This window comes from Protomyctophum bolini (assembly GCF_963924005.1).
Source record: "Protomyctophum bolini genome assembly, chromosome: 8".
NCBI classification, from domain to species: domain Eukaryota; kingdom Metazoa; phylum Chordata; class Actinopteri; order Myctophiformes; family Myctophidae; genus Protomyctophum; species Protomyctophum bolini.
The window spans coordinates 7373950-7390567 of record NC_137869.1 but is presented as its reverse complement, the minus strand read 5'-3'; positions in this window follow the sequence as shown (position 1 = coordinate 7390567).

The window sequence follows — 16618 nt, the reverse complement described above, 5'->3', positions numbered from 1 at the left end:
GGGAGCACCCAGGGCCCATTACTAGAACAGGGGATCTGCTTACATCAACAGCACACCGGGGATGACAGAGACAGACCAGCTCAATCAGAGCTGATGATAAGACCTCTAGGAACAGCGGCAGGAACACGAGACATGTCCCAGCATGCCCGGGGACTGTAAATAGACACTTGCGTACAGTAATTGATGCCACCTCCGCTCTAGTAGTACTATACAGGAGGTGTGGGTAGATGCTTTTGAGGATGCTGAAACTGACTTTTTTTTAAAGACCAGGCTAAATGTTAAGTGTATCAATGCACTCGTCAATTACAATAACCACTGTTTGGTAAAGCCCACAACTCTATTATTCTGTACAGCATGACGCACCTGTAACCACAGCCCAATGCAGAGTCAGGGACAGGACACTTCATCACCCAATTGCGTGCCAAGGACCAACCTTTCTGAGGAAATGAGAAAGTGAACAAAATCATTAACTGAATCAACAACCACTTTCATCCTGTACTATGTGATTAAAAGTGAAAGAAATTGGTGAAAATATCAGATCTTCTCACAATGCATCGCATTGCAGACATGTTGTGATGTCCATTTTTGCTGTGCGAAACGATCGTACGACGAGGTCTTAAATATAGCTGTGTTATAGTGCATTGTGATAACAGAAGAATTAAAAACGTAGGTAAATTAACACTCATGCTTCATGGGTAAAATGACAGTAAACTTTGCTTGGAATATAAGTGTCATGTATTGAATGAGGTGTGTGTGTGTGTGTGTGTGTGTGTGTAAGATACCAGCTCTGCAAGCTTTTTTGTGTTTGTGTCCATGTGTGGGTGTCTAAGTAGATGATGGGTGCCGATATGCATCTGTGATTGACGGAGCATGTGAGAGAAACAAATGTTAATTTCTATAGCGTCAGTCGCATCTCATTAGTCTGAATCTGACAGCTGCCCTCCAGAGATTGTGTGCGTGTGTGAGAAAGTGAGTCGGAACGTAAGTGTGCGCCTAAGTGAACAGTATGTATCTTTGTCTGTGTGTGTGTGCGTGTGTGCGTGTGTGCGTGCGTGTGTGCGTGCATGCATGCTTGCTTGCATGCGACCGTGAGTGCGTGCATAGTCCCGTCAACGTGTGAGTTTTGGAACAGTTAACAAGTCACAGGCCCTCAGCACAGGTTTGACGAAATGTTTCATGATGAGAATTGAGAGGTGTTCTCTAAAAGAATGCTGAGGGCCCGCTTCGATATTCTGGTTGAATTGGATGAGAACAGACAGGTCAAAATTAATTATTAAAAATACAATGCATCCATTAAAACCTTCCATCTATGAACTAGTATTCAACAGCTTGTCAGCCATGTTTTAGCTCTGACAGCATGGGGCGTTGACTCGTGAACACTAAAACTGGAGCAAATGGACCCTTTTGGTCGTGTAGGACCACTAATGACGTGGTATTCTGTGAATCTTAAAAGCACACTCCTTCCTATATCCTATTATGTCAGCAGTAGACGTTTTCCGCTTGCGTGCGGGGCCCATGGTTCGAGTCCCGGGTCAGGACATAAAAGTTAGGAATTGCAGCTTTAAATGAACAGATGGGGTTTTTTTTTTTTTTTTTTACGGTGTACCACATCCTTCATCACACTCCTCGGGCTCAGATTGAATCTGTTCTGGTAATGACTCCCGTGGTTGAAGATGTATGCTTTACCCCTGACCCCACCCCCTTGTGAATCATGGATCTTGAGAGCCTCTCACGCAGTGTATCTCGCTCTTGTCTCCATAATGGCCGCCACTGTAATGAGCCGTGTGAGTGTGTGTGTGTGGGGTGTGTGTGTGTGTGTGTGTGTGTGTGTGTGTGTGTGTGTGTGTGTGTGTGTGTGTGTGTGTGGTGTGTGTGTGTGGCTGGCTCCCTGGGAGACCTTGAAACCAGAGTGCTCTGCTCTCAGGGCTCCACTCAGCCACCAGCTCCACCGTTGTGCTCCTGTCGTCTCGGACACAAAGCTCTCTGCCCCCAGAGAGCCGTAGATTTCAGCAGGGTTATTTCGGTCCTTCCGTTACATGGGGAGGAAATGGAATAATAACAGGGGAGAGAGAAGGGAAAATCATGGGGCAATCGTCAGAAAGACAGACAAACTGTCTAGGACGACAGAATTGAAATAATGGGTGACTGTCTATCTATCGTGTTTTTCACTGTTTCCGATGAGATACTCAGACCGTTTTGGGATATTAGCGGGGGATTTGTGGGGTACGCTAATGCCTAGAAATTATGCCTTGTCAAAAGGCTGCATTTTCGTTTTCCCGGTGACAGCTAGTCTTGTGCTGTCTTTTCACTAGGCTTATCCAATTACATGTAGACTACTTCTCCCAACATAATAATCTGTCCAAATATGAGAAACCCACAGTGGTTCGCTTGGATAAAGTCACGGTATAAGTGTACTTTTTCATCACCGACAGGAAACAGATGCTATGTCCTGCACCTTGTTTAAGTTCCCTCAGAGGAGACACGTGTTTGTGTGAGAGTGAAACACACAATGTCTATTGTAGCGGACGAGCTGGATATTAATAAAGACTGATGAGCTTTATGTTAATCTTTATTTTGGAACCCAACGTAGAAACTGGAAAAAAATGACAAAAATACATAATCAGTTATCACAAATAAACATGTCATATTTGCAACAAACATTCATATCAAGTTGCATGTTACGTTGCATGTATTCCATAGGCCTTGGCCATCCTTTCCTTATGCCATTCCTCGCTCCTCTACCACTGACCCTCTGGGCACACTTTAGTGGACAGAAGAAGCTGTGTTTTACGTAATTTCAGAGTTTTTAGACTGCTGGTGGATGGAAAAGAAGCTCCACCACCGTGGCTGACTGCCGCGACGGACAGATTCCCGGAAACATTCTTTTCCATCCACCAGCTGTCTAAAAACTCGGAAATGAAAATGAATAAAACACAGCTTCTTCTGTCCGCGGCTGTCCGCTAAAGTGTGCCCAGAGGGTGAGGCTGTTTTATATAATGTTGCCATCTGCAGCCTCATGTTGGGCGTCAGCACCACAGGTGAAGTTCATCATTTCAGAGTAATCAGTCCCAAAGTTTATGCAAGAAACAAAAAAAGCCTCAGAGACACCTGGCATTTGGGCAGAAAAAAACTTCAAAACTAGAGTCTCTAGGGACAACACATTGTGGCCATATAAACTCACCTTTGGGTGGGTTAAATCTATGTGTGTTTGCGTGCATGTTCAGTGCTGTCAGCTGTGGGTTCATCTTCTGACAGGCCATTTAGAGGCACCAGCCCTGATATCTACTTCCAACAGAATGTATTAAGGTTTATAAATATGCAGCCTGAAATATATAGAGGTTGTCACTGAGCTGAAGATACGACACACAGGGTGCAATTTAGCATACATTTGAAGCTGTTCACCTTGTAATAAAAAGCCTTTGATGCAGGATAGTGACTTGATATTATTTTGTAAGGATAGGCTCGTTTGATGATGGGTGCCTCAATGGCAAGGTATCCTTTAATTAACATTAATATATCTATTCTACAGAGGCTGCCAGGATTGTTTTATTACCTTTGGAGCATACGCCTAAGTATTTGTGCCTTTGATCCATGAAAATCCACCTGAAAATAGTTCCATGGGTTGTTGAGGTTGAAGAGAAAAATATGCGACCATCGCGACCCGGAACAACAACAGGCAGCGAGGGGCTGCTGGAGTACAGTTAGAACTACTGTTCACTTGCATTGAACTCATTTTCCCAGAAGCCCTTGCAGCCCAGGGCACGCGTCGATTTCCGGTTTCGTCATCAAAATGCGACGGCCTCGTCACCAGGTCTGCGACAAATCCGCTATTTATTTTAAATTACCCGGTATTACAAAACAAAAACATAAAACAAATAGCGGGTATAGCGTATTACGCAGCGGAGAAACATGTATTAAATAGCGTGTAAAACGGGTTAAGCAGCTAAACTGTTTAAAACACAAGAGCTTCAGAATGATGTATCCATTGAAACACAAGAGCCGAAGGGTTCAAATCCATTAAAAAGTACGTTTTAGCTGAGACGATATGCGTTTCTGGGACATTCAGAAATCCCAAGTACCGGTAAATGATCAGGATAACTGAAAACAAGACAATTTCCAATCACTTCGTTAATGCATCTCTATTGTCAACGAGCTATGTTTGTTACCCATAATTATAATAGTATAGTTCATTCATATTTACTGACATAAACGGCAAACAATTCTCCATGCGATAAGTAAAAGCTATTGAAAAAATAATACATGTGCACCCATTCTCGCACCCAGTCTCAAATTATTTTGTTCACAGACTGCACAGCGTAACAATTCATAGAGGTGCCACCACTAACCACCGTCTCACTTTTCGCTCATTCTTCACCATAAGGCAGAGTTGACTTCAAAATGAGAAAGTCTTTGATGTGTAATTATACTGTTTGTATCATCATACAGTACGTCTACCTCAGGGTTTTTATCATAAGCTTGCAAGTACCAATTATCTAATTCCTTATTAAGTTCTAATTCTATTTTTCCTCCTCTGCCACAGGCCGGCAGTTTACCCTAAATGACAGTGGGACACACGTGTGGATTATGAGGCAATGATAACAAATCACTGTTTCCAGGATTTGTCACAACATAAACAAAGGAGTGATTTTCTTAACCACTAACCTCAGTCATAACTGGGTTGTAAGCTTGTATATCGAATGCATTTTATATTTTCCCAAAACAGGGACTCCAGTCAGTGCACAGGAGCCCGTGTCCACTCACACCTGTGTCCACTTCCACTGCCTGGGCCGCAAACATCTTGGTTAGCTTCAAGACCCTTTTGTTTTTTCGCTCGTGCTTTCTCCGCACCACCCTTTACTTTTCAGTTTTGTTTTCTCTCCATAATTTCCCTCCTGTCACCTGCTTCAATCTATCCTGCCACCATTTTCTTTTTAAAGTGGATTACGTCAGAGTCAGACGTACCGTAGCCTGGGGTCCACCTATGCTTTCTATGGCAGGATCCGCCGGGAGAATCTAGACGGAGCTGCACGACATGAGACTAATTAATTAGAGAGAGAGAGAGAGAGGTGTGTGTGTACGTGTGTGCGTCAATTTAACAAAGGTGCAGACGATCAGAAATCAGCAGAGAGTGATCGACGTTTGCGCCGAATTGAAGTGGACTCGGTCCCAGACTTTAACTTTTCTCCCTGGAAATAAAAACGTCTGGGTTTCCGAGGCTAGACATACCGTGGCGGCCGGGGGGGAATAGAGTCTCCGCCTCCCCTCCACCAAGGTCACAATGACTTCAACCCCCCTATGGACCAGGACAGCCCAATTCTCTAATAGAGAATATAGGTGTTTTACTCTGCCCGGTTCATCTGGCATATGCCAGAATTGCCAGACCGTTCTATTCGGGCCTGCTTCCACACCTGTGCCCACTTCCACACCTGTGCCTGTTGCCACAGTAATTATTGCCTCATTCATGCCACTATATTCTCTACCTGCTGCTAATCAGCCCTGTTTATGTAGTATATAAGCTACAACTTGAGCATTTATCCTGTTATTTTGCCTGTTTTTGACCCGTGCCTGTTTCTGGATTTAACCTTTGTACTTCAGCCTGTTCAGACAGATCACCAGTGTTTTGGACCAGTACTGGACCCAAGGACAACGGCTAAGCTGCATCCTTCTCGGCCCAGAAGCCACACAGAAAGCAAATCATATCTACTGAGAGGGGATTTCAGACAAAAATATTGATCACGCCATCATAATGATCTTTGAATTTTCCATTGGGCCACTGTGACCTGCTACAGAGATGTCTATAGTTGACACACAGGCCCAGATCACAGCATTTAGATCAGCTTTATGGAGGACATTGTATAAAGGCACACCATGCCCCGGTATTGATTATCTGTAGCTATTAATAGGAATCAAAGCCTGTGCTCTGGCGGACTGGGTATCGGATCAGTAATGCTGCTGCATTACCATCGGTTACACTTTGGCAGAAGCAACAGAAAGTTTGGCACAATAACGGCACTCGTTGGATTCTCCACTCGCCATCATTGAACCTTTCTATGCCAGGTTTGATGATTAGATTGGCCCGGCACAGTACCATCAGAAGTTGTCACAGCTGCCATTGCTGGGGAGTCCAACCGAAAAGGTGAAACTTGTAGGATACATTTGAATAAATGTAGATTTTGATTTGATGTTTTTTTTATAGATAAAAATCACATCACTGAACCGTACTTTAACAACTTAATCTTTCATGGATAACACATCGATAAGCTTACGATGCATTCCAACACCACACATTGTGAGCTTGTAGAGCTCCTATTTTGAAAGTTTTTACAAATCCTGATTGCTTCAGTATAACAGACGAAACGCACAAATGCCTCTAATCCTCTGAGTCAGGGCAAGAATTGGCTATTTTCACAATTTGTTATACAAACAAAAGCATATAGGGAAATAAGGGCATATTTGTTAATTAAAAAGTGGTATTTCAACCCTGCAACTCTTCTGCAACTCTTCTGACATTACATAGCATAGATTTCAGATTTGTTCTATACATGTACAGTGGGTGTTTGGTCCGACGTACTAACAGTCCTATACAGTCCCTACCCAAAACCCAACCCTAAATCTAACCTTACAGGAAGCCACAGTTAGTTTTAACCTGCCACGGGTCAGTTGTATACTGCCACGCATGTCGGGAGCCACAGGTCAGTTGTAACCGGCCACGGATGTCGGGAGCGACGGTGTTAATGCCCGGCGGGCTGCGGCCTTATGGCCTCTCCATGACACTTTGGGTCACGTAACATTGTGAAGACTAGAGGCCGCAGGACTGAGCCTGAGCTGTAGAACATCTTGGCCCACACAGAACACAGTTAGAGTATTGTGTTCTCTGTGCTCCAGGCATATATCGAAGACGTATCCACACCATGTGTCTCCCTGCAGCATGGGGCAGAAATAAACAAAACAAGGGCCTTTGTTCGCAGCAGTCAAGAAATACATTCAGTCTTGAATACGAAAACCAGCATGGGTTCTCAATATGTGAAGCAGTGCATAAAATAGGTGCAGCTGCACCAATTTGCGGAAAAAGGTATAATCAGAATAAGTTAAAGTTAAAAAACACATTCAGAATCTTCGAATACTTGTATATCGTATGTCATTCACATAAATGTCTGAACTGAAAATTGTCGTGTAAATATGAAAATTAATATAAATATATTACAAGTGGTTTTGTCAACGTGTCAGCTCAAAAACCCAGTACATTTCCTCTGGGCATTGCACGGCCCGAGGGCCAAATAACCTTTGGTTGACTCTTACCGGCCCGTGACATTTTACCTTGCATGCCGGATGCCAAATGCAGAGGTTTCAACAAAATATGGACTACTAAGTATTTATTAACTGAAGTCAGAATAATATCATACTCTTACCAGCTTGTCAAAACAGTGCCATTTACAGCTTTGTATATAGAAATGAAATTAATATTATGCCGAATTGAGTTCCTACACAATATTTTCTGTTTCTCATTTGGCCCCATGGGGGAAAATAATTGCCCACCCCTGAGCTAAAGGCATGCTAATTGATATACAAGCCAAGAACGGTTCAGTTGAATCTGCATTGGTTGATTAGCACCATTGGAACTGCTATATATTGTTAACACAGCAGTGGTGTAAAGTAACTAAGTACATGTATTCAAGTACAAATTTGCTCTATTATTGTTTGACTATTTGAAAATAGCCGATCTACGAGCTTGTGCTATTTTCAAAAATATTTTTATACATTTGAAAACTTGTGAAATGGGACCTTCTGCATAATGATTACTTTTACCTTACTTTACTTACTTTACTTTACTTTAAGTGCATTTGGATACCAATATCTTTAGTACATTTTTGAATACAGGACTTTTAGTCTTTCTACACGCAAAGCAGTCCTACGCAAAGTAAAAGCCACTTTTCCGTGTGAAAATGCAGGAAAATGTGCGTGCACGAGGCGAGTGCACGCGCACCCCCTTACTGAACGTTCAGCACCTCCTACTGTAAATATCTTCCCACGGCCATGCGCATGCACGCACACACACACACGTACGCACACACGCACGCACGCACATAGAAATAACAGTGCAGATCTTCAAGACGAGGTTAACAAAGAGATGTGCTAAACACATGAAACCACAGCCGTGTACACAGTGAAGACAGCGCAGTGATCAACAGTGTGTTGATCACAGGGTTGACTCCCTCAGGCTATTGCTCAGCAGATGACACAGGGTTCATGTGTGAAACCGCCAACGCCCCCGTCAGCCATGCTGCTAAACGAAGCAAGGTGTTTTTTCACGCACGATATAATACCGCACAAGAAACACAACACTGTTTATTGCAAAGAGGCATGGAATATAGATGTGATAGTAATCTGATCTGTTCATGCATTTCTTTGTCTCCTTGCCATATGGAGGCAAAACAGAACCGAATGTTTGTAAGGAAAGAATCGCATGAGCCTGAATCTCTTTGTATTCAGTTCATTGCTACATTAACGTTGTGCTATAAGTGAACAGTTATTATTTATTACAAGATATACATTGAGAAGGTGCAAATATTACTGGAAACTAAATCTGCACGTGTAAAATATAAGAACACACATTATGGGTTTTTTTCTGATATAAGAAAAATGACGTGCGCCCTGCAGCTAGCATGTGTGGAGAGATGTGCTGGTGGGGATTTAGCCAGATGGCAGCTCAACCACTTCCCAAGCCAATTAAGACCACAGGCTTCTGGAGACAACAAGCCTGGCCCTACTGGATCTGTGTGCACTTGGCTGATGGCAGAGCGGTCGGTGCCTGTAATCTCATAGCCCTATCATGCTGTCTCAGTGGAATGAGGATATCATCAGTCACTGTGTGCCATACGCTGTCTGAGGGTTCGGGTGGATAGAGGGCATGATATGCACTTACTTTTTGGCCATATGCATGTGCATGCGTGCCAGTGTACTGGATCGTGCTTGTGGTATTTTATGTAGATGTAGTTGTTTTTTGTGTGTGTGTGTGTGTGTGTGTAATGTATTTGCTGTTGCTATGCCAATGTTTTGCTCTGCTATGACTAGAGCCCGACTGATGCAAATCTCGATTTTGCACACACATAACATTTGTCAAAAAGTGCAAAAATCATCAAGTCAAGATTTGATTAAAGTTTATCATTTTAATTTTACATTTGATTATAGGCCTATATTTAACCTAAACATTTAACCTAATCATTTAGAACATGTAAATAAAATAATGTATAGCCTATCACACGCTCTGAGAGTTTTTTTGTATTTCTTTTTACTTTTGAAGTTCTCCTGACATCTGACATGATGCCAAGTGGTTAAAATCAGTTAAAATCGGCTACATAATAGCGATGTTGTCCAATGACTGATATATCAGTCTGGCACCTATAGTGAAAGTGCAACCTTAACCTTAACACCTCTCAGAAATGTGCAAGTATATCTTAGTCACTCCTAGTGTTCTGGCCACGTTCAAAAAAGCGAATGCCAAGCTACAGCCGCTTCTAGGAAGAGACTTTGACTTTGATTCTCAAAGAGGGAATCAGCTGTGTGTAGAAGAGCTACTTTTGGTGCTGGGTGTGGGCCAGAGATTTCAGCTTATCCCACATACTCTGTCTCTCACAAGACACAGATGGAATGCGCCTTACACCAACAGACGTTGTCACACACACGCACAGTCGCACGCACAATCGCACACACGCACGCATGCACACACACTTTCTCTCTCTCTCTCTCTCTCTCTCTCTCTCTCTCTCTCTCTCTCTCTCTCTCTCACACTAAAACAAGGTGTGTATGTGTGTTGTAACACATTGCATAAGCCCTGGGGTAACCGCTGTTTTTCTTTCACTTATGCCTTACTTAATATAACAAGTTAAACCAAACCAAACCATAGCATTGTATCTCACTCACAAATGCATGCATGCACACGAACGAACGTGCGCGCACACACACACATACACACACAAAATCTTTACTGGTATATGTAGGTGTGAATATGAATGTCCACATAGTCCCACATTGCCAGACGATGGGAGATCTCTGCATACCTTATTGTCTGGATAGCAACGTAGTTAATAGAACGGTGAGAGCAGCGGCTAACAGATCTATACTGCTTTGAAAACCAATTATTTCACTAATTCACACTTCGCTAAAAGCCACCCTAAAGACTTGGATTGGTCCTGCTTTTTACCTTTACTTTTTAACAACGAAAGCTAATGAGGTTGTCCTCAATCTATAAAATAACGCATGCATGCACGCACACACACCGTCTGAAACATTTGAACAACTGACATGACACAATGTAAATCTGCATCTACAGTAATATGTATGTATGGATTTGCAGTATACTGCCTCTCGCGCGCACGCACGCACACACACACACACACACACACACACACACACACACACACACACACACACACACACACACACACACACACACACACACACACACACACACACACACACACACACACACACACACACACACACACACACACACACACACACACACACACACACACACACACACGTGTATAATATGTGGGCTAATCGTAATCACCTCTGAACACAGGATCTTTGTGTGTACAATTTTGTCCCTGGTGTTTAAATCCAGGAGAATGGAATCTCACTCGATGCAGCGTTTTCACATTGCTTTACACTAAACACACATGTGATCTGTTAGAAACACCATGTTTAAAATTGTTTCCTGGCATTAACTTAATTTCTGCTTCATCATAAACTCCCTTTACTGACTGATTGATTGATTTGCGGAGTAGACAGCTAGGACAGTATATCCAGCTGGAATTAGTTTGTGATATTTTCCTGTGGGAAGAAAGGCATTTTATATGTGGTTAGGGGTATAATGTTGGGCTCAGATCCGGCTTGTGGTGGTGATGGTTTTGGGGTTTGCATCTATATGAACTGCTGTGTGTTATCAGCCCGGTGGAGCAGTCTGCCTTAACCGCCTCCATCTCTGTAAACCATCAGGTCTCTCTCTGTGAACAGAATCTCTCTCTATGTGAACCATCAGGTCTCTCTCTGTGAACCATCAGGTCTCTCTCTGTGAACAGAATCTCTCTTTATGTAAACCATCAGGTCTCTCTCTGTGAACAGAATCTCTCTCTGTGAACCATCAGGTCTCTCTATGTGAACCATCAGGTCTCTCTCTGTGAACCATCAGGTCTCTCTCTGTGAACAGAATCTCTCTCTGTGAACCATCAGGTCTCTCTATGTGAACCATCAGGTCTCTCTGTGTGAACCATCAGGTCTCTCTCTGTGAACAGAATCTCTCTCTGTGTGAACCATCAGGTCTCTCTATGTGAACAGAATCTCTCTCTATGTGAACCATCAGGTCTCTCTCTGTGAACAGAATCTCTCTCTCTGTGAACCATCAGGTCTCTCTCTCGGTGAATTACATTTATTTTTAATAAAATGAAAATCAAATTGACTATGGGCTGGCAGGTGGGAAAATGACCCCCTTTGGAATAAAGGGTTGCAGTCTATAGCAATGCGATTGCCATAGATTTCTAAACTTGTTATCGCTGATCATGCTACTACAGTAGTATAGCAGGACCTCAGCCAGAGAGAGTAAAACAACCAGGACAGCTGTGATTGTTTATGAATTAAACGTGTATTCCAATTTCTTACACAGAATGATTATGTAAAATGCCATCACTCACTCTCTCTCACCCCCCCCTCTCTCCTTTTGCAAATAGACTGACTCCACCTAAATGTAAACATTTTTCTCAGCATGTTAAATGCTGTAATAGTGGCCTGCATTGTCTCTGCCATCTGTACACGTCTACTGTATGTACATTAGTGTACAGTGTCAGTGACAAAGGCCTCATTTTGTGGCCTAGTTTCGTGGTCCACCAATGTACGTCACTTCCTTCCTGCTTCCTTTTATTTCATTCTCCGGTCGTCCACTGTGTCCTGCCCTCGCTTTCCGCACACGCACACGCGCACACACACACACACACACACACACACACACACACTCGTAAGTCGTAACGATAAACACACTCATAAACACACATGGAAGCAGGCTGAGAAAGACTGCAGTACACATACGTACACACACAGATACGTGCAAATTCAAAGCAATTCTCTCCTGTAGGAAAGTTACACTGACAAACAAGTTGCCAGTTGGACACTGTAGCAGATAACAGAACATTTGTCAGCTGTTGCATTGTGAGCTAGGATTGGCTATTTTCAAATGGCTGAAATGTATATACTGTAGGGCTGAAGTGGTTAATGTATGTTTATGTATGTAATAACTAGTAACTAAAGTTTTTAAATAATTGTAGTGGCGTAAAAGTACAATATTTTCCACTGAAATCAATGAAATGTAGTGGAGTAGAAATAAAATAACTGAGAATTTGACATGCTCAAGTAAAGTACAAATACCTCAAAATTCTAGGCTACTTAAGCACAATAATTTTTTTATTTTTAAATATATATTTTTATCCCACGATTTTGTAACCCATTTTTCACCCCTGTGTCAATTATCTAATGTGATCCTGGGCTCTACACACCCTCCGCCAACCTGGGGAGAGCAACGGACTTGAACTCATGCTTCCTTCATGCCTGAGTGTCCAAGTCGCTCCTTTACACCTGACAGGGGGGAGTTTCCCTGGTTGGACGTATAGCACGTGGAAGGAACACGTTATTCCAACCAGTTCCTTTCCCCTCCATCAGGCGCCCCGGCTGGCCAGGGAGAGGCAGTTTTTACTTACAGTAAGTACAATACTTAAGCAAAAGTAGGCTACTTGGCTACTTTCCACCACTGCTCCCAATGGGCCGTATGTGTATGTTCATGTGTGTTCATTTAACATGCATGGGTTCTTAGTCATTTTCTTTTCAGGACAAGGTTTGTTTGTGTATCTTGTCCAATGTCTACTGTATATGCATGTGTGCTGTGGACACTGGACATGTGTGAGGGTGTGTGCATATACTGTACATGCACAATACCTCAATGGTATTTGGGCCTGCCTCAACAAAGGCATGTGTAAATAATACATACAGTATGTACAGTATCATGTGATTATCCATGTGCAGAAATGAGCAGTGGCAATATTACAATGTGCACGGTAGTGTGTGTCATCATAAAACAGTGGTTCTCAACCTGTGAGTCGGGACCCCCAGGGGGTCCCCACATGTTTGTTTTTGTTTTTGTTTTGTTTTTGGGGGGGGGGGATCCCCAGATGACGTTAAAGTGACAATGTAACGACTTTTAAGACCTTTTTAATATCTAAATACAATAACAAACTACGGTAAAAACTGGTCAAATGATGGCCAAATTGTCAAATAATATAAGCCAGAAATTGTGAACATAGCTGATCTCCAAGTTCACAACGGCTCTCAATATATACTGGTATACCTGTGGAACAGAGTCAAACTAAATGTAATGCCTCAACTCCTCGGGGGTCTCCAGTTCAAACAGGATTAATTTGGGGGATCCCCAGTTCAAACAGGATTCATTTGGGGGGTCCCCAGTTCAAACAGGATTAATTTGGGGGATCCCCAGTTCAAACAGGATTCATTTGGGGGGTCCCCAGTTCAAACAGGATTAATTTGGGGGGTCCCCAGTTCAAACAGGATTAATTTGGGGGGTCCCCAGTTCAAACAGGATTAATTTGGGGGGTCCCCAGTTCAAACAGGATTAATTTGGGGGGTCCCCAGTTCAAACAGGATTAATTTGGGGGGTCCCCAGTTCAAACAGGATTAATTTGGGGGGTCCCCAGTGGTCCCCAGTTCAAACATGATTAATTTGGGGGGCAAACAGGATTAATTTGGGGGGGGGTCCCCAGTTCAAACAAGATTTGAGGGATCGCGGCTGAGATTTGAGAACCACTGTCATAAAACAGAGTCGGGGCTTGAGTCGTGGGAAATCCTGGCTGTCAGCACATGATCACATTTAATGAGCAGCTTTAATACTGCAGGCTTTCAGGTAGAACTAGTTAGAGAAACGGATCAGGAGTCAGAAGGAGTCGACAGCTGTGTGTGAACGGAGCGTGGCGCCTGGGCGCCGTGGGAAAGCAGAAGACCTGCAGTGTGGTGAGGAGGCTGCAGCCTGCAGTGTGGTGAGGCTGCAGCCTGCAGTGTGGTGAGGCTGTGAGGCTGCAGTGTGGTGAGGCTGCAGTGTGGTGAGGCTGCAGCCTGCAGTGTGGTGAGGCTGTGAGGCTGCAGTGTGGTGAGGCTGTGAGGCTGCAGTGTGGTGAGGCTGCAGCCTGCAGTGTGGTGAGGCTGCAGCCTTCAGTGTGGTGAGGCTGCAGTGTGGTGAGGCTGCAGCCTGCAGTGTGGTGAGGCTGCAGCCTGAGGGGGAGTGGCTGGTGAGAGCAGAGCACCATGTGCTCTGTCAGTGGTGGGAAAAGTACTCCATTTTTGTATCAATACTGCAATGTAGAAATACTCCGTTACAAGTACAGTAAAAGTCAGGAATTCAAAATGCACTTGAGGAAAAAGTACAAAGGTGTTGGCATCAAATGTAATTAAAGCACACAAACAAACAACCCTCACTGTGCCGTCAGAATGCCAACGTTTTCAAATGTATAAACATCTTTTGAAAATGGCAGATCTACAAGCTCGAGTGTATATAGGGACGGAAGTGGTTAATGTATGTTTTGTAATAATAATCAAAATCTACAAAGTAACTATAGTAACTAAAGTTTTCAAATAAATGTATAGTGTTAGTAAAAGTACAATATTTGGATCAGAGATGTAGTGGGGTAGAAGCATTGCAGGAAGTAAGTATTGGACATTGGAAAGACTCACGTACGTAATGTACAAATACCTAAAAAATAAATTTGTATACCTTTAAGTACTTGTTACTAGTTACTAGTACTTGTTACTAGTTACTTCTTTGCCCCAGCGGTGGTGAGGCCACAGCCCGAGGCAGCAGCCAGGCACCATGTTGTGTCTGTCATAAGGAGCTCATGAAAATGAAATGGAGTGAGCATTGTTTTTTTTCCCCACGTGGGACTCCGTGCTGCAGGAATGCTCCCATTCAGGCTTTGTTGGGAGCTAAATGGGCTCGGGGGCAATTGTGTGCAAGACTGCAAGTGTGTAAAAATGCATGCATGCTTTTGTGCATATACTGTACGTGCGGTATGTGCATTGTGCGTGCATGCCAGCATGTATTTGTGCTGCACTCAGAATAAACACGCACTGCATTAAAAAAAATATATATATTCATTTAAATGAACAGGATTTACTGTGTTGCTGCCGAAGAATCTGCACTATAGTATTGCTGCTCCCAATCGTAATTTTTGGTAACGTTTGGAGCCACCAGGCCACTCACACATAGTGGCTCTTTGGAGCCACCAGGCCACTCACACATACAGTAGTGGCTCGAAGCGTTACCAACGCAATCGGGAGCATCAGATACCGGTGATCAGATCTGTTGACCAGCTTCTCTCTCAGCTTTCTGCATGCTCATGTTCTGAACCTGCAATAACAGAGAGAGAAAGGGAGAGAGAGCGAACAACAGAAATCCTCCAACGTGACGAGGTCAAAGGTTCGATTCCTGTGTGTCCTGGCTGTTCCCATCTGTCTGCACCAAAGGGGCCAGCTACGTGCCTGTCTGTCTGACCTGTGCATGGCGACAGGCAGGAATGACCTGTCTGTCTGTCCGTCTATCCTGTACATGGCGACAGGCAGGAATTACCTGTCTGTCTGTCTGACCTGTGCATGGCGACAGGCAGGAATGACCTGTCTGTCTGTCTGACCTGTGCATGGCGACAGGCAGGAATGACCTGTCTGTCTGTCTGACCTGTGCATGGCGACAGGCAGGAATGACCTGTCTGTCTGTCTGTCTAACCTGTGCATGGCGACAGGCAGGAATGACCGGAATGCATCTCTCATATCTGTTGTCCGGCTCGCCATTCCTGTCATAGCCGCCAAGAAAGAGAGATGAAAGCAGAACATTAGAACGATGTGAGGAGGGAGGGGTGGGGAGGGGGGGCAGATAAGGAGCTTGGTGACAGAGAGGAGACAGACAGACAGACAGACAGACAGACAGACAGACAGACAGACAGACAGACAGACAGACAGACAGACAGACAGACAGACAGACAGACAGGCAGGCCTCATCGCCTAGTATTGATATTCTCTATGTTTGTCCTTTTATAAATACGAGAACATCCAGTTGGTAACAGATATTCCAGAAGTCAATATCAAGTTATATGACACCTGTTTGTGAATATGAATGTGTGTGTGTGTGTGTGTGTGTGTGTGTGTGTGTGTGTGTGTGTGTGTGTGTGTGTGCGTGCGTGCGTGCATGTGTGCGCATGCACGTGCGTGCATGCATAATTATACAGTAAGCATGCATATATACAGTTACTGTATATCCATAGGTATGAATGGGCGTGTTTGTGTGCATGCCTGTAAATGTGTGCATGTGAGAGTATGCATTTAAGTGTGTTTGTGTGAGCATGTGCATGCGTGCATGCGTGTGTCTGTGGTTATACAAGACAGGAGCTGATATTAAAGGCAGATTGCATGCAGGGGAAAGAAACCGTCCACAAAATGAGAAACTCAAGACAGTCCAACAAAACCAATTAAATAGTGTCTGGTGAAAACAAATGGAATTCAGTGGACAAGAAGA